Source organism: Zootoca vivipara, chromosome 1, assembly GCF_963506605.1.
Source record: "Zootoca vivipara chromosome 1, rZooViv1.1, whole genome shotgun sequence".
Classification (NCBI taxonomy): Eukaryota; Metazoa; Chordata; class Lepidosauria; order Squamata; family Lacertidae; genus Zootoca; species Zootoca vivipara.
This window is the reverse complement of record NC_083276.1, coordinates 90,135,052-90,156,603: the sequence shown is the minus strand read 5'-3', so window position 1 is coordinate 90,156,603 and position 21,552 is coordinate 90,135,052. Positions and strand designations below refer to the sequence as shown.

At 43.6% G+C, this 21,552-nt stretch overlaps 1 long non-coding RNA gene across 2 annotated transcripts in view; it reads left to right on the top strand.

Moving 5' to 3' along the window:
• Positions 1–21,552, top strand: part of LOC132592649 (uncharacterized) — a 75,362-nt gene that overhangs the window by 35,555 nt on the left and 18,255 nt on the right. For both annotated transcript variants that reach the window (XR_009558162.1, XR_009558161.1), the window contains exons 2-3: positions 3,374–3,457; positions 10,699–10,818. This is a non-coding gene — a long non-coding RNA (uncharacterized LOC132592649). The remainder of the gene's footprint in view (positions 1–3,373; positions 3,458–10,698; positions 10,819–21,552) is intronic.

The following is a 21,552-nucleotide window of genomic DNA, read 5'->3' as shown; positions in this document are numbered from 1 at the left end:
GCTGTGAGCCCTATGATCCAGAATGGCACAGGGTTGGGGTGCCAGTTGCTTTCAGATGAGGAAGTAGGGTGCGGAAGACCCCAGTGGTGGGAAACAACCTGAGAGGAAGGAAGAGACCTTGCTCCTTTGCCTTTAGATGCTGAGGAAGAGGGAGAAGTTCCACCAGCTCTTGGTCCTGCCTCTTCCATGGAGTGGAGAGATTCCCTAGCAACATGGGAGAGTGTGAACCATCCAGGAGGGGTGGTTGGACAGCTGGAGGAGGAGGAGCTGGGGGGGCTGACTTCTATCTTGTCACCAAGAACTCAGCACCTCTACCATTGGTAACAGACCTACATCTTCAAGCGCACCAGTCTTGTAAGGAGAGGTTCATGAGTGAGTGTGCCTCACCTTTTAAAGCTGGGAAGAAGGGTATGACCATTTGTTGGGACATATTTGCAGCTTTTGTCTGGTCTCTGATCCCCGATGCCATTCTCAAATTCTTTCTAGCCACGCCATGGGCTAACCTGTTTGGTTCTAAGCCTTGAATAAAGCTTTCTCTCTTACTTGTACATAAGAGCCTGTGTTATAGCATTTGGGACGGCAGTCCTGACATTCAGGGACATTGAGTGGATTTATATCGAAGCTGATGGCCTCACGGAAATGTGGTCATGTGATTGTGTCTGTGAATCCAGATCATAACTCGGCCCTCATGCACTATAAATTTCTCAAAAGTTGGGTGTTGATGGAATGAAAAATATAGTTTGAACTACAGTCAATCATAAAAAACACAAGTCAAGGTTAGCTGAGAGAGGCTTATACTGTACTGTACTCTTTTACCATATGGCAAAACCCTCTTTGTTTAGGCAGGCTTTTGGTTTCTCAGATTTTTTTAAAAATCTGATGCCTTTGTTTTGTATGTCACCTCTCTCTGTTTATATTACAGGGTACCTTTGTATACATGCGTTGCATCATTTAGTTGGCTTTCATTGTTGTCTGTTGCCCTGAATGGGCCACAAACTTCAAAAAGGCAGGATAGAAATCTTCATATAAAATAGAGGTGGGGAACCTGTGGCCCTTCAGCTCCCATCAGCCCCAACCCAGCATGTTCAGAAGTCAAGGATGATGGAAGTTGTAGTCCAGCAATAGCAGGAGGGCTACAGGCTCACCACCTCTGGTATAAAATGAATGAATGAATGAATAAATAACATACCAAACTGGTTGCATGATTGATCTTTAGTCAGCTGTTAGATTTCCGTATTACCCACGGACCACCAACCTTTTGGGGCCAGTGAGCACATCTGGAATTTTGATAGAGTGCCGTGGGCACCAGTCACAAAATGGCTGCTGTGTTAAATATTAATAATCTGGATTGCTGTTCCTCTAGGGTTTGACAAATCAGCTTCCTTGAAAAGATCTATCATAAATTGAAAATTTCTGAAGGGCAGAGCTCAGCTGACCCTCTTTTTTTTTGCTTTATGGGATGATTTTATTTCTTATACTGTACAAGTATGAATATTGAGGCACACAGTCGCTCGGTGTCACCAATATATGCAAACACCTGGCTCATCTAAGACTTTATAGAACCTTTATTTTCCATAATGATGGAACTCACCATTGGTGAATACTTTTAATTTTATATACCTTTATCATTTGTAAAGGAAATCTTTGCATTAGTCAATAATTTAGTATCCCTTTGGAGCTGCTCTGTGTCTTTGTACTTTTGTCCTTTCAGACTGTGACGTTCTATGGGTTTACATTTTAATTCTTTTCTTTCTTTTTGTCATGTTTGCAAACTCAGTTAAAAAACATTAAAAAACAAACAAAAAAGAGACTGCTATGGGGTGTGGCATAATGCAAAATGACTGCCACCTCTGAAAAGCAGAAATAAGCATAGATAAAATGCTCTCCCATGCTTTCTCATCAGCTGCTCCATCAATGGAGGAAAAGGCACCCATATCAACCACCACTTTTCACAGAGGAAAGCTCTTTACAGCTCTTCTCTCTTCAGAACGGATTGGAGGGGGGAGTTTCCAATCCTGGCATCCAATGAAAAATAGGCATGTTTAAAGGTGTGAATTTCATGCAGGAAAGGCTTGAGGTAGTAGAAACAGGAACTAAACAGAAAAGTCAAACTGTCTCTTGGGTATTGTGGAATTTTGAAAGGATATTTACCAAGACTTTCACAGGTACCATAGGAGCTTTGGTGGGACACGTTGGTCCCTGTGACTCACCTCCTGCCAGAAATGTACATGTGTTCTCTCACCAACAGCTTAGCTTCTCGTCTTGAACTTCATGATGAAACTTGGGTCATTCATGCAGAGCTTTCTGACTAGAGTTGAGCCATGTGTTCAATAGGAAATGACCATGGCTGGCCTTGGAAATGTCCAGGCAGCTGCAGCCTGGCTTTAGGCAAGCTTGCAAACATTTGGATTCATCTCCCTCCAGCTCTCTTGAGCCTGCTTCTGGAAAATAAACTTGGAAGGAAATTCGTGCTATGCTTCCCTCCTAGCCAGAAAGACCACAAGGACAGCTTCTTCAGGGGATGATCCCAGCTGCAAACAGGAAATGCAGAGCAGTGCGAGAATGAACAAGCATATTCCTATGAACATTCTGTCCACCCAGTGAAGTTTAATGCTACAGTGTTGTGTGTGGAACTTCAAGAAACCAAAAGGTTTCCAAGTATCTTTCAACTGTAAATTCCCCATGTAAATTCCTTGCCTCACACAACTGGAAAATAACCATACTACAAAACCTAATGCCATCCATTTGTATCAGCATTAAATGTAACGATCCAGCGTAAAATATTTCCAGGATAGGAAAGTGTGTCGGAGTCTTTGAACTGGGACCCTGTTCTGAAACAATACCGGTAGCACTAGCATCCCCAGAAATGCATTTTGCAATTCAAAGCCACACACATTTGCATAAGCTTATTCCAAATGTCCCAATTTATTTCAGTTTACATTCTTTCATTTATTTTTCTTGTTGCAGTTTAAAAAAATGGTGCTGCTGAGGATTTTCCATGTAAAATCCCACCCCTCCTCTATGGCCTGCTCATCTGCCTGCAATCAGTTTAACCATATGCATTGATCGGATGTGGCATTCAGCCTGCCCTAGCTTACGCTAATTTAATCTATGCATTCTTTTGGTGTGTAAAAATCACATCTCACAGTCAAAATCTATCACTTTACTCTAAGCAGACGGTGAGCTTAAGTTATAGCCTTGAGCTACAAGTTAAAAGCAGACTCCCACACCTCCCCCATGGTACATCTCTCTTATATATAACAGGCAACTGTGATAATTAAAACAGGAAAGTGAAAAGGTTGTTTGTTTGCTTGGTCTTTGCTTTTGTATAGCATCATTTTGATTCTCTCTCTCTCTTTCTCTCTCTCCCTAGTCCATAATATGAGCCAAGCCTTCAGGGCCCTTTCTGAAGGAGGCAGATACAAGTCCAAAATACTGCATGGACAAGGTTTAAAAGGTAAGTGTCCAGCTATCCAAGTTGTTGTCCAATATAACATATGGTGGGAAAGAATGCTCCCTGGGTGGAGCAAAATACAGTACTGATTCCTACATTGCCATGCTGATTTGGGTTGGTGGAGGTCAGCCAAATGTCAGTTTGGTTGGGATTGCATTTTTCTTCTTGTTGACCTCAGATCCACCCAAGTCAGGAATATGAGGAAATAACTAGGGAAGGGGAAATATGTCAGTTTCAGTTTCTCAGTTTCTCATTTTCCCCATTTTCCCAATCTTAAGTTCAGTTCTGCAAATTTCCACATCAGTTTGTCTTCATGAAAAACCGTAAGATTTTTAGCGTGAATTTCTTCTAATACACACACATTTATGTGTGCAGTTTTGCCTAATAAACACATTTGTGCAAAGCATTTTTCTGTTATAATATGAAATTTGGTGTGTTATTTCCACTAATACATGTATTTATTATGCAGATTTTACACTCGTGTGCAGTTTTGCACATATAACTTCACTGGAGAATTTGCACTGCAAAACTTGGAGAGGTGCAAGTTTTGAAGGATGACTCTGGTTCAATTCACATCTTGCTTAGGAAAATGTTAATTAGGGATGCAAGTCTCATTGGCAATTTCCACAACAACCCTGTGAGGTAGAATAGGCTGAGAGGCAGTGGCTTGTGCAAGGCCATCCAGTGAGCTTCATGGCTGAGTGGAGATGTGAACCCTGGTCACCCAAGTCCTACCGCAGCCCAACACTAACCATGATAATGCAATGGCTTTTAGAATAGAGGTGATCTGCCTAAGGGCTATGTACTTCCTTGTAAGGTGGGTGGGTAGGAATGTTTTACACCCATCAGCTAATTTTGATCTCCATTATAGGTGTGAAAAAGGAGAAGCTACTAGTTGCAATCTCCTCAGACATAAGCACCCACTTTTCACCTCTTTCCAAACTCCTGCCACTTACATTAGGCAAAGTGACCCTCACAAAGTTCTTATTGCTGTTGTTCTAATTAGGGCATAAATAAGTACAGTAATGTTTCTTCCCCACTCACAAGTTAAGGCTGCCATATGTAAAGGTGAATCTTACGATTGGGCTGGTAGTGTTTTTAAATAAGGCATAGCCTTTGAGTCAACAGGGCAAATCGACAACAAATTTAGAGTGGGATCGGAAACTCTTTACCTTTACAAAATCCCTTTTAACCCGAAATCATTGTTCTCACGCAAGTATTTCCCTTTCATATGTTCAGGGCGGCTGGGGGGTTAATGCATGTAAATTTCCATATGTTTTAGGCAGTTTACTTTTCAGATTTATAATAATAACAATTACAATTACAAAACCAAAGCTGTTCAGCCTAACCCCTTTCCCACCCAGCCCTTCAGTAATATGTAGCCAACTGGCTGTGAACCAGAATTGCTATTCCCCTGTAGAGACTTTCAAACATTTATTCATAACATGGATCACTAGCAAACGCCTCCAATCCTCCAGTTGCCTGTGCGTTAATGAACATCTGCTAACGTTTCTTGCTAGTTCAAGGACTTTGTGGGTAGGCTGGAAACTGAGGACCTAATTTCCCTTTATGCTACCAGAGGGAGGGAGGGGGGAAAGAGAAGGAGGTTTAAGAGGGGGCAGCCACAACATCATTCACCTTGGTTTGGGTCAGGGTCTGTAACATTTTCTTCCATGTGAGTCTTTTTGATAATACCCACATTAACATAAATTTAAGAACATAAAAAGAGCTCTGCTGGATCAGTTCAGTGACCCCTTTGGTCCAGCATCCTGTTCTCACAGTGGCCAACCAGATGCCTATGCGAATCCCTCAAGAAGGATCTGAGCGCAGCAGCACTCTGCCTGCCTGCGGTTTCCAGCAACTGGTATCACAAAGCATAGAAAATAGCTGTCTGGGTTAGTAGTAAATGATGGCCTTATCCACCATTGGAAAATACACATTTGCAGAGCCAATTGGATCTGGACTAAGGGTACAATCCTACACCCACTTACCTGGGAGTATGTCCCATGGAACTTGACAGTGTCTGGATGACACCACATGGGTTCCACTTGATATAGTGCTTCATAAGCATTATATCAGTAATCCTTACAACAGCTACTTCTTCTTCTTCTTAGCTATTTAATAATAATTCCACAGTAATATTTTTGGAAAGGCATTGAATATTGTCAGAGAACTTTCTTACCTCCAGCTTATGCTCTCAAGGAATCTGTCTTTTAGATTCAAGAAGCCGGGTATCTCCAAACATTCACTTTACTTTTTAAAAAAGAATGTTTTGGGCAGCTGAAATTTTTGCGATTCGTTTTCTGTGCTGACAATGCTTGTTTTAAGAAGCAGGCAAAAAATGAGGCCTTTGAATGAAATAAAATTATATTGAGTCTTTTTAGCTGTAATAACATGAAACTCAGGCTCCATATTTAGAAAGGGTGGACCCCTTTCCACCCAGATGTTGGGAATAAATGAGAATTGCTACTGCTATTTTTGCCTTGCTGATGAACTTTCCTAGCCCAGGACATCAGATCGGTCATCTTCAGACCCCAAGACATGGGGATGCTTATGTGCTCTCACATTTTGTGTATCAGTACAGCATCTGTACTGATAAATCTGTACTGATAAATAGGTACCGCTCCGGCAGGAAGGTAAATGGCGTTTTTGTGCGCTGCTCTGGTTTCGCCAGAAGCGGCTTAGTCATGGTGGCCACATGACCTGGAAAAACTGTCTGCGGACAAACAACGGCTCCCTCAGCCAGTAAAGCGAGACGAGCGCCGCAACCCCAGAGTCGTTCACGACTGGACTTAAATGTCAGGGGTCCTTTACCTTTACCTTTTTACAGCATCTGTAATAGACCAAAACAAATTAGCCATGTTTTCCCATTAGTACAAAGTGCATGGGATCAGCGAAACAAGTTTGTATTAGAAACAGCCAGTGCCTGCCAGTTGTAATGATTATTTTATTATTTGTACCCCACCCATCTGACTGGGTTTGCCCCAGCCACTTGGACAACTGGAGTATAATAACCTGTTCAGTATGCACTTCAGCAGTCCAGTTCAAGCAGCCAGCCTAGTTACATGTGCTTATGACCCAATGATATAAATGGAGTTTAAGTATCCCTTACTTTGTGCTGGTCTGTGTGCTTACAACCAAACATGCCCCCCCCCATTAGCCATTCTGCACATAGCTGCCAAGTATCCCGTATCTGCCAGGAAAACCCCTTTTTTCTTACCATTTCCCGGCGGTCTCCCGTTTGGTGAAAAATCCCGGTATTGTCCCTTAAATTGGCTTCTGCCCGGCGGCCATTTTTCTGGTGCCGCTTTGCCCTTCTATGGGCACCAGAAAATGGCGGCGCTGGAAGTCGCTTCCGCGCATGACCGGAAGTTGCGTGACGCGACTTCCGGTGGCGCTTTGCCCTTCTATGGGCATCAGAAAATGCCGGCGCCGGCGCCGGAAGTCGCTTTTACGTGTTTCCGCCATCTTTACGACCAGGACTTGGCAGCTATGATTCTGCATCCTCATTATAACTGCAGTATAGCATTGCTTTCTTTTATGTGCTGTAAATTAGATATGGATTAGGTTTTGTATCATATTAACAGAGTCATTCTTGGGACCAAGATAATTGATTCCAGTGGTGATGGGGGAAACTTTAATCTGTTTAAGGCTGTACGCAATCAAATGAATGCAACACTAAGGGCTAGCAGAACAGACAGTAGTTTGGTTTTTCAGCAAGAGCCCATTGTGGGTCTCCTTCAGAACCACAGGAATATGCTCTGTTCCGTAGAAGTTTTAGCACTGGCGATTCAACAAGCAGGAGGCACACAGTCCATGTGTCATGGGGCTTTACTTGATATTATAAATGCAAGGAATTTCTTTTTGTTCATGTCTTCTCCCCCATCCTTCCAATCATCTGTGCAATGTCTAGACAAGCACAATACAGGCCATGTCATTGCCTCACTCTGACTGCTGTCAGTCAGTAATGTGAGGTGGGCAGTGTTAGAAACTGAGATATGAAAGCTAGGAGCTAAATGGCGACATAAGCCTAGGTTATGGGCACAACAACGGAATGTCTAGGCACACATTTTAATAACAAGAATTCAAAGCTGAAAATGGATGAACTGCAGCTAAAATATTAAGTTCATTTTTCACATGGTCTAGTCCTTCCCCTGCCCACCCCCCTAATATTCTTAAGAGGGTCTCTTCTCCTGTCTTCAGAGAGTAGCTGGAAGTGGGGAGGCAGAAAAAGGTCCTCCTTTCCTTCCAGTTCTAATCTGAATCTTAGGCGGACTACTGTGCCCAGAGCTCAGAAACTGCTTGCGCTAATGAAATTCCTTGTTGAAAAATGTGCCTAGAACAGGGGTCCCCAGACTACGGCCCGGGGGCCGGATGCGGCCCAATTGGCCTGCCAATCCGGCCCGCGACGACCCCCGCCGCCCGCTCTTACGGCGCGCAGCGCGGCAGCGCTCTTCCGGGTCGGGAAAAAAGCGCTGAAAATCCTTTGTGCGCATGCGTATGGGCCTCTCCCGACCCGGAAGAGGTCATTTTTGGTGCACTTCCGGGTCGGGGGAGGCCCATACGCATGCGCACAACGGATTTTCGGCGCTTTTTCCACCCTGGAAGCGCGCCGCCGCGCCAGTATGCGCCCGTGCGCATACGCACGGGCGCACACTCCCCCGCCCGCCGGCCCGCACAGGCACGCGCTCCCCCGGCCTCCGGCCAGCCGCGCGATTGGCGCGGTGGGAACCGACCCAAATGCCGGTAAGTCTGGGGACCCCTGGCCTAGAACAATGGGAGTTTCGAACACTTGGAGGTGGGACAATGTGACACCATGTCCTGCAACATATTTGCAAGTAAGAGCAGAGCAAGTGGCAGTTCTGCATCTCATAAATCAAGCCTTCAGTGCCGAGTTACAAACATGGAACATCACATGGTACAACCATATGGGTCAGAAAACCACATGTTTCTCTTACTCTTCTCTGTATGTCTATGCCCTCTCTCTCTGCACCTAGAAAGCTGGCATATCAGAGAGAAGTCATGGCTAAAGCCCTCATTAATGGGCAAGCTAGCTTCTTACAAGCAGGGTGCTTTCCAAACAAAGGAGAATTCAGCCTGCAATCCCTCACCTGTATACTTAAGGAGCTGGAAATAAATGAAAGGCCACTGAGTCAAAGGTGGAACCAGTCACTCATTAGTCCCACACATCAGTCTGTGCAATCCAGGCTCTATATCCCATAAACAGAAAGCCACGGGTACTCCGGGAGGAATCTGCCAAGGAGTCCCCTCTACAGGATTCGACTAAATAAGCTAAGCAAGGCCTCCTGGTCTAGCTGTTACCTACTCTGTGCTCAGGCTGTTTCTTTCTGGTGAGTTTCCATTCATGTGCTGCAATAACAGCAAATCTCGCTGTGTGAAGCAAAAGTTATCACATTGTTGGTTTCCTTCCACTCATTGGCACCCACCATTAATCTTGAATGGGTATTGTGTAACTTGGAAAGTGAGTGTTTCTAAAAGTTGAAAATATGGGTGAAAACTCACCATGAGGTTAGGGTTATTATTTTATTTTACCACTGATTTATCATCGCCTTCTAAAGCACTACCAAGGCAATTTACACAGAAGATAATAAAAAAACAAAAAATGCATTTAAAACAAGACCAAAAGCCCAACATGCAGAGACACTCATGGCAAAGGCCCATGTATTCAGCTGGGAAAGCCAGTTGGCTCTTGGGAGTTTGGATCTAGAACACTGAAAGACTGGGCCTAAGGCATGGGTAACAGCAGGCATCCCCAAACTTGTTTGGCCCTCCAGATGTTTTGGACTACAATTTCCATCTTCCCCGACCACTGGTCCTGTTAGCTAGGGATCATGGGAGTTGTAGGCCAAAACATCTGGAGGGCTGCAGTTTGGGGATGCCTGGGTAACAGGGTAAGGTAATGTCAAAGTGAAATGGTGAATCTTGGGCCTGGACATCAAATGTGACAGTCCAGACATTTCTGTCTGGCCCTTAGGACTTTCCCAAGTTTACACCCTTTCCTCTCAGACCACAGTTCCCATTGAGCTTGCTCTGCAACCCCTCAAGTACTTTTGCCAGGCTGAAATGTGTCCTTGTACAGTACTGTAAAAATACCTCTCTTTTTTGTTGCCAATATGGAGGATTGAGAGATATGTTTGTCTCTCTGCGTATGGAAGCTTTGAGTTTTTGCATGGATGGAATGTGGCCTATCATACAATGGTAAGAGTCACATCTCTTGATCCACCCATTTTTGCCTCTGTGCCCACCCACCACTGTCATGTGGTCCTGGGGAGGCTGCTCTTTGGTATGAAAATGTTACTCCACTCCTCAGTACACACTTTGTGCCAATCTACATGCATTCAAGAACTGGGCTGGAGGTTGAATCTGAGAGCCATTCACACCTTTGTAGCAACCCACTTGCTGTGTTTCCTTTGGTATCTGACAACAATACAGAAGGTATGTTTAACTCAAAGAAGCAAGCTAACAGGAATGCTTATAAGAGGAAAATGTATTCCAAACTGTCTTCGCAGGTTTCAGAATGCCAAAAGTTAATATATATATATATATATATATTAGCCAGCAAATGGGAAAGAAAACAACCCTGCCCCAATTTCCTGGAGTGGAACAGGGAAACTTTCTGTCTGTGTCAACACCCAATGAAAACAAGCTGGGCATTTTATTTTTATTTTTTTTAAAAAAATCAATGAATACCACACATTTTCCCTGACACTTTAAGATATGTTTTCTTTCTTATGTTGTTAAGACCCATGAAAACACACTTGCCATCAAAGTGGTGAGAGAATACAATGGAGCTTTTCATAGGCCTCCTCTAATTGGAGTAGTAGTGAAGTTGATATATACTTTAGCTCTAAGAGACCAGTGAACTAGTTTCAGACTGAAGTGTGAGGAACACAAGATGGAAAATCTGATTTATCTTCTAGGGCAGGTGCAAACCTCTCAGCATGCAGGGTAAACAAAAGTTATTCCACTGAAGTTTCCTGATAGTATTCCTATTCCCCCTCACTCTCCTGGTTCATAGGAACCCCTTTGGCTGACACCAGACCTCACACAACCTTTCCCTGGACCCAGACTAAACCAACTGCATATTCTCAAACATTTGAAAGGTCGTTGGTCTCAAGTTCTTTCCCCAGCACTGTCTACATGCGGCTTCCTACAACCTACACACTTAATTTTCATAACATTCAGCTTCCAGAAGAAATAATACATGCCTTTTTTATCCACAGAGGTGCGGAACACAAACAGGATTGCTTGGAGGTCTCTCATGCCAGCCTCTTATGCATGGGTCTACAGGGACTTTGGAAGACACAAGTCTGCCAAGGTTCTTCATGAAGAACTCAAGGAAGGTATGATAACATAGTTCTGAAAAATCTCAGGTAGAGTCCACTGCACTTTCAGATCTAATGCAAGTTTAATGAAAGTGGTGACAACAAACAGAGAAACAAAAAGCACCCCAGTGCTTGGGGAAGACATCAAAATGTCTCACAGATGCCTGAATCTCTAAGTGCTCCAAGCCTCTCATCGCACTTCAAGGCACTTGGAAGTTTTTGTGTGTTCAAAGGCGAGGCTGTATCGGGTTTAAACAGGACTGGCTTGGAAGCAAATGACACTGGAGAAATCCAGACTAGCATATGCAGGCCAGCTGAAGAGCTCAGGCTTCCTCTGCCTTTATTATAACCCCAATTACTTCTGCAATATTTATGAAATGTTTGGAGGAGTGCCTTAGAAATGTTATGTGAGGAGGGGAAAAACATTCAAGGATATATGAGGCAAAAGGCTTAGAGACTTTTTGGATGGATTTTTTTTAAAATGTAAAAATTACGTAATTTCTCCCTTTAAACATGTTAATGCAACCCCTTCCAGTAGTGGGTCATTTCATCTCTTAAGTAATAGTTGTAACTTTGGTATGAATGATCTCCACTTTTAAAAACAGTAGTACTATGAGCAACACTGCAAATGCAACCCTCACGTTAATATTGGGTAAAATGACACACCTGCCTATCTATCAATTTCTCTGCCCTATATACTGTTGTGGGTGGTGGGGTGGTACAGCAGGTGTCACCTGATTTCTGGTTGCCTGTGTCATTGCTGCACCCAGGGACAGATGGGGTGGATGGGAGCGAGATTGTGTTGACGTCCACATAGTACAGATGCACAAATGGGTGATACAAAATGCTAAATGAAACAGTTCCTCAACAAAACATTTGAAATGCTATAAAATCTATAAAGGCATGTTGCTTCTGACATATATGAGCTGAATCTGATTAAGGTCACGTTCAGATTACGATACCACTTTAAACAGTCATGGCTTCTCCCAGAAGAATCCTGGGAACTGTAGTTTGCCGAGGGTATTTAGGAGACCTCCTGTTTTCCTCCCAGAGCAACAGTTACTGCAGTGGTTTAGCAAGCAGCCCTTCTTCCCACAAAATATGTTTCTGCTAGCACAACTGTTGTGTTGTGTTCTTCTGTTGTGCAGCCGTAGAACTGTCCCATCTGCTACTGCAATAGCCCTTGGGCTAGCAGATTGAGAATGCCCCTCCTCTCCCCTTCCCTCCGTGTGTGTGTGTGTGTGTGTGTGTGTGTGAGAGAGAGAGAGAGAGAGAGAGAGAGAGAACTGGGCACTGTACAAGACAGAGTTAAAAATATGGGTATTTGCTTTTAGAAGGTGTTTAAAGGTCTTTCCTGTCTCTGTCTTGCTTATCATGGGTGGGCCTTCTGGGAGGTGGGTGCTTTCACCGAGAAACACCCCCTTCCACGTTGTCATCAAGTTGGCCATGGAACGGCCAGTAGGGTCTCATTGGAAGATCTTAAAGATTAATCTGTACTAGGGGAGGTGGTCTGCTAATCCCAAATTGATTCAGGCTTTAAATGCCAGCAGTATATCCTTGCACTTGGTTTGATAGCTAGCAGGCAGAGATGACTATCGATAACCCCCCCCCCCATTCAGCACAGTGCAAGATGTCCTATTAGAGCTCAAATAATGTATGGAATTTGGACTCTCTGGTCCAATCCCTGTAAGTTTGAGTATAGTGCTCTTTTCTTACTTTCTGCCAGGGACTGGGAAACATCGTTTCATGCTCTAAATGAATACAAATAGCCGCAGCCAGAAATGGCATCCAAACACGGCTGCCCTCTGATTAGCGCAGGTCAAGGGCAGGATGTCTCGCTGAAGGTGGATGCTTCCCAGTGTACCGTAACTTGGAACAAACCTAAAGCAGGTTTATGGCACAGCTGAGAGGAGGCATTAATGCAATAGACTTGGTAATTCAATCATTTTATAGAAGTTGATCTGTCCTTTTTATTACAATTATTGTCAGCCGGGGTGTTTCATTCCATCACTGAAAATAAACATCATCTATCATACTTGCAAAGATTAGCCTGTGACAGATCTGTCTCTGCTTTGCATAAATGTGTATTAATGCCGGCTCTGTCGGAAGGGGAGAGAGAAGTCTATATTTCACAAGAATGATTAGACAGTGTCACTGCTGCTTTAAGTAATGTCTTTTCATGACTGATAATCAAACTGTGAAACATCACCACACATGCGCACACATGCAAACACGCACACAAAAGAAAAAGGAGCAATTTACTGCCTGCGACTTGACTTTGCTTCGTTTAAGTAGAGTTGGGCACAGTGGTGCAACTGGGATTGCTGTGGCTTGTCTGCAATGCCTGGAGGACTGTGCGTTGTTAATACTGTTTTTTTTTCACATGTGTCCACGAGGAGTGTCCTATTTAAAAAAAAGAAATGTAGATTATTAAACCTTTATAAGCTCAGATTCCACCAATGTTTGTCTTTTCTGCATCTGTCTGTCTGGAATCTTGTGGATGCAGCATGATTCTGCCTCCCACTAAACCAAGCGCTCCTGGCTCTGTGCAGAACACACAGGGAGCAATAATGTTTCTGACCCAAGTCTTACGGGTTTACAGTTGAGTCCACGCCTATGTGGACTTCCATCACTTGGTCGGAGCTCTTCTTTCTCACGGAACACTTGAAAAGGAAGTGCTTTACATCTCCAGGTGGGCATGAGAACACACTTTAATAGCGGCATCACATTTAATTTAATCTGTGCTGATCTCCAGACGGCTTTATACTCTACCAGTGGTCTTCAGACTTTGATCTGACACCTTTTTCAGAAGGTGCCCTTCAGAGCTGCCAAACTTCTCTTTCAACGCACCTTCACATAAAACAAGCAGTTGGGAGACTTGAAAGGGAAACCTACAGCAGGGGTTTGCATGGCTCTTCTAAACATTTGTTTTTCAAAATTATTGTGATAATATATAATATTTTTCCCCCAACACTTTATTTATTTATTTTCAAACATTACAAAATCATATGAACACAAACAAGAAATAAAGAATTAAATGAAAAGGAAAACAAAACAAAAACGAAACATAAAAACAATCTTTTTAAATTATGATTGCGATAGCTACACAGAAAAATAAATAAATAAAATTGCATCCAATAACATCATATCAAATCGAAGTAGTACATCTTTTCAGCAGACCTCCACCCTACCCTCCTCTGAGGGTAAAGGATATATAATAAATTATATACAATATAACTTGCTCTTGCTGCTAAAATCTCTCCTTGCTCTTGCTCCTGCATTTTGAGCTTTTGGGAACCTCAAGAGAGGTTTCTTGATTTGGGGGCCACATTTTTTTGAAATCGGCATTTTCTTTCTTTCTTTCTTTCTTTCTTTCTTTCTTTCTTTCTTTCTTTCTTTCTTTCTACAAAAAAAGGTGGACTGTGGCCATTGCTTGCAAACAAACACAATTGAAATAAGCAACACCTACCCATTGGCAGTCCCTTTGTGATTGCTTGTATTGTTTATAATCCAGTTTTATTTTCCACCCTACTTGTAAAACAACAACAACATATTGAGAAATGTCCCTTGCTTATTGGAGAACTCTAGAGCAGGCATCCTCAAACTGCGGCCCTCCAGATGTCTTGGCCTACAACTCCCATGATCCCTAGCTAACAGGACCAGTGGTTGGGGAAGATGGGAATTGTAGTCCAAAACACCTGGAGGGCCAAAGTTTGGGGATGCCTGCTAGAGCCATGTATCACAAAAATCTCAAGAGATGAGAGGTTGGTATGAGAGACCATTCCTAAGGGAAAATTGAATTATGTCTGGCCACTAGAGGGAGCAGCAACTATATTGTTTAGCCCTATGACGTGGTAGATAAATGTGCCTTGTGCGATATTAGGGACCCAGGCTTCTGATACAGATGCTGTACTTCAGGAAGATATTCAAAGATCACAGCTGAGCCTGAGCTAAATACAGCAAGGCTAAGAATCTAAAGCAGCCCCACACAACTGGTGGCACACCAAACCTAACCAAACCAAACCTCCTAGCCAGGTGTTTTGAGCTGCGGAGTGCTTGACAAATCCATTATTTTGTGGGCTATTGGGGAGCAATGACCATCAAGGTGGCTAGCCATGCATGGCTGGTGGGCTGATTTTCATCATGGCAAGTCTCAAGTTGCAGAGGCCTGCCTCAAGCCTCCTACTTTGGAAAGCATTCCATTGAAATACACAGGGCCCCTTCTAAGTGAATATTGTCAGAATGGGAATGCAGATCTGATCAGTACCCGAATATAAGGTGTGTCTACGTTTTTGCCATCTCAAGATAACTGAAAAGCTGTGGAAGACCATTCTAACTAGTAATCCACCATGGTGGCGGCGGCGGTGGTGGAAGAGCATTGATAGTGGTTGAGCTTAAGTTTGCCTGAGTCTGTTTCATGCTCCCCTGCTGTGGCCTGCAGTCCATGTTATTCATGTCTCTTAATGGGCATCTTTCATTATCATTATCCCTAATAGAGCTTTATTGTATTAGTTACACTTAATTTAAATGTTACTGAAGCATTGAAAACAGATTGCAGATGTTTCCAAACAGATGTTATCTTAATGTTAAAACAAAATCATGAATATTTATAGGGTATTATTGTCTGGGCTGCATTAGTCTGCTTCAACAGGAATGTACGTGTTTCCTTTCTTTTGAAGGAAATGCTTCAGAAAGGTGAATTAAAAACAACTTCTTGGCAACTTAGATGTACTTCACGTGGCCTTCCCGAGGGAAGGGAAGCCTCATCATCCCCATTCTGTATTCATTGTCCCAGACCTGAGAAGTTTCAAGAGAGACATGAGCCAAGGGTAATGTGCTTTGGCTTGGTTTTTGTCTTACGCATTAAGGAAAGGTATTTCAGGGTTTACTTCTGGCTTTCTTGGCATATTCCCATGAGTTATGAGATGTTAAACCTCTTCTGTGCAAAGCTAAAATATCCTTTGCTGTTCCCAATTGGTTGTTTCTTCCCTCTACTTTCCCATGTTTTCAGTGACTCTCAACTACAAAACCGAGAGAGCTCACTTAAATATATATATACAATCTTATATAGGCAACGGTATTCTAAACACTTGAAGCAGGTAACAGTTACCACCTCCACAAACAAACAAACAAACAAATTATGAGGGATTAAAACCGTTCTGAATGAGTAACATGGCCCAGGCTCCATAACATGGCCCAGGGTAATAGTAGCAATTTGGACAATTACTCGAAGGAAGGGAGTCAGCAGAGTCAGAAAGTCCAGGGGCACAGCTTACCGAAATGCTGACAGATTATTGAAAGAATCAGGGACTTTGGCCCATTATCATGAATGACTTTAGTCCCTGAGCTGAAACCCAGTGAGGGGCTAGGCCACCAAGGCTTCATGTGCCACTGTCTCAACCAGCAGTGCGAGATTATGGTGTGCCAGGCTCCAAGTTCCAGGCCAGATCTCCACTTTCCAGTAAGGAGATGGGTTTGAGAAGGCTTGGCCAGGCTGAGGGTTCATAGGCAGGTTTGGGGAACCTGTGCTCCAGATGTTGCTGGAATCCAGCCGCCATCAGTCCCAGACAGAATGGCTTACAGTCAGAGATGATGGAGGGTTATAGTCCAGCAAACATTTGGAGGACCAAAGTTCCCCCAGGCCTTAAATGTTTCTCTGGAACAAGTTGTCTCTTCCCTGGGTCCTGTCCAGGGTTCTGAAGAATCTATCTCTGACCGCCTTTGCTTACAGTTTCTACTTTTTGTCGTTATGCACAGTCCCTGCCAATTAGTCCTGTGCTCTTTATTCCTGTTCCAGGTCACTGCCAGATCCCCAGATCCCATATTTGCCATGATAGGGCCCAATATTCTTTTCACTGACTCTGTGCTAATAGAGATTCCCTCTCCCTCGCCACCCAGCTGCTTCCTGTTCTTCTGCTTTCCACCAGACCAGGCTCCTCCTTCCCTCCCAACAGTCCTCTGCTCTGAGTAGGAGGGCGCTTCTCCCAAGTCTCCCTCCCTCCTCCTTCCCTATTTATATATGTGCAGTGCACGATTAGCTGGAATTGTGTCCCAGTGTGTTGAACTGGGTTTTACTCCCTAGTTAAATTTGTGTAGGTTTGCAATCTTGTTGTTGTTTGTCGTTTAGTCGTGTCCGACTCTTCGTGACCCCATGGACCATAGCACGCCAGGCACTCCTGCAGTTTGGTCAAACTCATGTTCGTAGCTTCGAGAACACTGTCCAACCATCTCGTCCTCTGTCGTCCCCTTCTCCTAGTGCCCTCCATCTTTCCCAACATCAAGGTCTTTTCCAAGGATTCTTCTCTTCTCATGAGGTGGCCAAAGTATTGGAGCCTTAGCTTCACGATCTGTCCTTCCAGTGAGCACTCAGGGCTGATTTCCTTAAGAATGGATAGGTTTGATCTTCTTGCAGTCCATGGGACTCTCAAGAGTCTCCTCCAGCACCATAATTCAAAAGCATCAATTCTTCGGCGATCAGCAATCTTAGTTCATTTAAATTCCAGCTTTCCTCCATCAAATTCAAGGCAATGTGTAAGGGGTTACCCAGGTGTATTCCCACCTAGGACTGGAACAGATTTGGGCTTCCTTGGTTTCAGTCATGTGGCTGCTTCTTGTGATCTTAGACCAGGCATCCCCAAACTGCGACCCTCCAGATGTTTTGGCCTACAACTCCCATGATCCCTAGCTAAGAGGACCAGTGGTCAGGGATGATGGGAACTGTAGTCCAAAACATCTGGAGGGCCGAAGTTTGGGGGTGCCTGCCTTAGACCAAGCTTCTTGGTTCCTTGAAAAGCTATTCCTTCACACCTTACCCTTTAACAGAGAATGTGGGGCTCTGCTTATCCCTGTTATGTGCTTGCCATCCTCAAACCCCTTACAAAATTCTTCAAAACAACCAAAGCAATATGCCTTCTGCAGCAGATCCTGGCCTTCTCTGTCCCTCCCCCACCCTTCAATAATAATGTGGATATTTTGAGCACATTTACATTAAAGAAATTAGATTCAGGTAGGTAGCTGTGTTGGTCTGATGCAGTCAAAATATATATAAAAAATATTTAAAAATGTCCAGTAGCACCTTAGAGACCAACTCTAAGGTCTCTAACTTAGTTGGTCTCTAAGGTGCTACTGGATATATATATATATATATATATATATATATATATATATATATATATATATATATATATATTCTCATATGATTAATGAAATTAATCATTGTTAATGCTTTCTTTGTCCTCTATGCAGAAAAACTAATTACCCTCCCCCATTTTTGTTTTTTTTAGTGCCCAGTCTCTTCCACAGCAGATGCAAATCTTAATAACATCTGGGAAGCATTTTGCAAATCCATAATTCTGCAACATGTTGAATGAAAGCAAAATTGCCCCAGCCACCCTGTCATATCCTATTGATCTCTCCATATCCTTCAGCAGCCGGCATTCACTAATAAAGTGCAATACGTAGCTCTGCAGTTTAGAGTTACATACCCGTAACTAAATAACTTTGTAATCAATGACAGGCCATTTTCAGTTGATGCCTTAAAGACTTTGCTTCATCTGCAAAGGAGATAAAATGGCACTTATTGAGACAGGCTGAGACTGGAATGAACAAGCCTTCTTGGTATTATTGCTAGCAAAGAGAGAGTTGCTGGGTGAGTCTGAAACACCTTTTCCATATTAAAAGCTCTGGTATGGTTGTTCCCCTGCTGAGTTGCTCTCACGCTCGTCTGGTAACATCTTCTGCCCACATGGTTTCAGTCTGGCTTTTTACCAAGGTAGCAACACTGAGAATTGCTGTTACCATTGCTAGGGTAGTTCATAACTATGGAGGGGGAGAATGGGGTTGCACCTGCCATGATCATGCCATGCTCTACTTCCACTATTGGAAGCAGTATGTCTCTGAATACCAGTTGCTGGGAATTATGAGTGGGGAGAATGCTCTTGAACCCAGATTCTGCTTGTGGACTTTCCATGGCCATCTGGTTGGCTGTTGTGAGAACAGGATGCTAGACTAAATGGGCCTTTGCTCTAATCCAGCAGAGCTCTAGTAGTAGTAGTAGTAATATTTATACCCCACCCATCTGGCTGGGTTTCCCCAGCCACTCTGGGCGGCTTTCAACAAAATATTAAAATACAATAGTCTGTCAAACACTAAAAGCTTCCCTAAACAGGGCTGTTTATGTTCTTATGACCCTGCTGACTGTGCATTTGATGAGCATGAGAAAGGGCCCTATGCCAATGTATTCCTCGCATGCAATGAGGGATTCTGGGCCAACGGGATCTGCATCATCCACATTTGCTCTTTGTGCATATCTTGGCATGTGGATAGGGTCTCTTCTCAAGCTTTCTGAATATGCAGCTGTTGTGGGATAACCAGCTTCATATAACCAACATGCTTAAGTCTAATTAGAACACGAAGGGGTTAATAGAGTAAGCTTTTCTACCAAGCTTGGCTATGTCACTTCCTTTTCTTTGGGAGGAAATAGGTCAATCAAGCCTATTGTTTCCCCCCAGTCCACCTGAAAAGCTCAGTATGTGAAGAGGTTTGAGCTGGTTGCTCCAGCTCAACTGCATGGTTCTCACAAGCCACGCTTAAATTCCTGTACCTATAATCTAGAAACTTTTACCACTTTCCACTTACAAAGCTATGTTGCCTATGCAACTTTTCTGAAGCACATGAATCTGACCTTTGGAGAGTTTGTAAGTAAATCATTTTTAAACTTGCCAAATGTGTGGAAATGAACTTTTTAAGGGAACATTTTGGAACTCACTTGGAGAAACATAGTTTAAAGGTCTAACAACCTATATTTCCATGCTTTACTTTGTTGCATACTTTGTGATTTATTTATTTTTACCAACAGCTGTATGGGTTGCCATATGTCTGGATTTTCCAGGACACTTCTGCAATTTCCACCCGGGCACTGTTTACATGGGTTGAATACCAGCTATGTATTCTTCTTCTTTGGCGATCATTCGTAGCTGAGTAATATAATAATAATAATAATAATAATAATAATAATAATAATAATAATAAATAATAATAATAATATTTTATTTTTTATACCCCGCCCGTCTGGCTGGGTTTCCCCAGCCACTCTGGGCGGCTTCCAACCAAATATTAAAAACAATACAGCATCCATAAACACGGTTTTAACTGAGTTTGTAAGTGACTGTGGAGGCCAATTCTGGATCCAACATTCTTCCACAGTGGGGACATAGGTTTCCAGGTGGGAGTTGATCATGGTGAGGGTTTGCCAAGCGTGCCTTCCTCTTAGCACATTTATCCCTTTCATCCTGAGTTTGAGTGTCTTCAAAGCCCATGACACCTTTGGGAAAGGCTCTTCTCGTATTGGAGCGCTCGCAGGCCAGTGTTTCCCAGTTGTCGGTGTATACCGGATGTATGGCAACCCTAAGTAAGCTTTTGTTTCTGTGTAGGTTATCATTGGCAGTCTGCTGCATGTGGAATTAGCAATTTTTTGTTTGGGGACAAGGGATATGAGCACTAAACTGTTTTCTTGCTTCTGGTGATTCTACTTTAGGTGCATCAGTGTTAGTAATCTCATGTTTATTGCATCTTATAGGTAAATTTTGTTTGCTTATTAAATTTATATACTTCCCTTCCTCTGAGGATCACTGGGCAGTTATGTGGGAGAGAGTTGCAAGAATACATAAATTTGCTTCCAAGAATTCTAATGTATAATAATAATAATAATAATAATAATAATAATAATAATAATAAATTATACCCTATAAACCCAGCCAATCTGGCTGGGTTTCCCCAGCCACTCTGGGCGGCTTCCAACAGAAAGATAAAATAAAATATTCGATTAAACATTAAAAGCATCCCTAAACAGGGCTGCCTTTAGATGTCTTCTAAAAGTCTGGTAGCTGTTTTTCTCTTTGACATCTGATGGGAGGGCATTCCACAGGGCGGGCGCCACTACCAAAAAGGCCCTCTGCCTGGTTCCCTGCAACTTGGCTTCTCGCAACGAGGGAACCGCCAAAAGGCCCTCGGTATTGGACCTCAGAACGATGGGGGTGGAGACGCGCCTTCGGGTATACTGGACCGAGGCCGTTTAGGGTTTTAAAGGTCAGCACCAACACTTTGAATTGTGCTCGGAAACGTACTGGGAGCCAATGTAGGTCTTTCAAGACTGGTGTTATGTGGTCTCGGCGGCTGCTCCCAGTCACCAGTCTAGCTGCCGCATTCTGGATTAGTTGCAGTTTCTGGGTCACCTTCAAAGGTAGCCCCACGTAGAGCACATTGCAGTAGTCCAAGTGAGAGATAACCAGAGCATGCACCACTCTGGCGAGGCAGTCCCCAGGCAGACTGTGTACCAGATAAAGCTGGTAAGCAGCTGCCCTGGACACAGAATTCACCTGTACCTCCATCGACAGCTGTGAGTCCCCAAAAAAATGACTCCCAGGCTGCGCACCTGGTCTTTCAGGGGCACAGTTACCCCATTCAGAACCAGGGAATCCCCCACACCTGCCCGCCTCCTGTCCCCCACGAACAGTACTTCTGTCTTGTCAGGATTCAATCTCAATCTGTTAGCCGCCATCCATCCTCCAACCGCCACCAGGCACTCACACAGGACCTTCACTGCCTTCACTGGTTCTGATTTGAAAGAGAGGTAGAGCTGGGTATCATCCTCATACTGATGGACACCCAGCCCAAACCCCCTGATGATCTCTCCCAGCGGCCGCATGTAGATGTCAAAAAGCATGGGGGAGAGGACAGAACCCTGAGGCACCC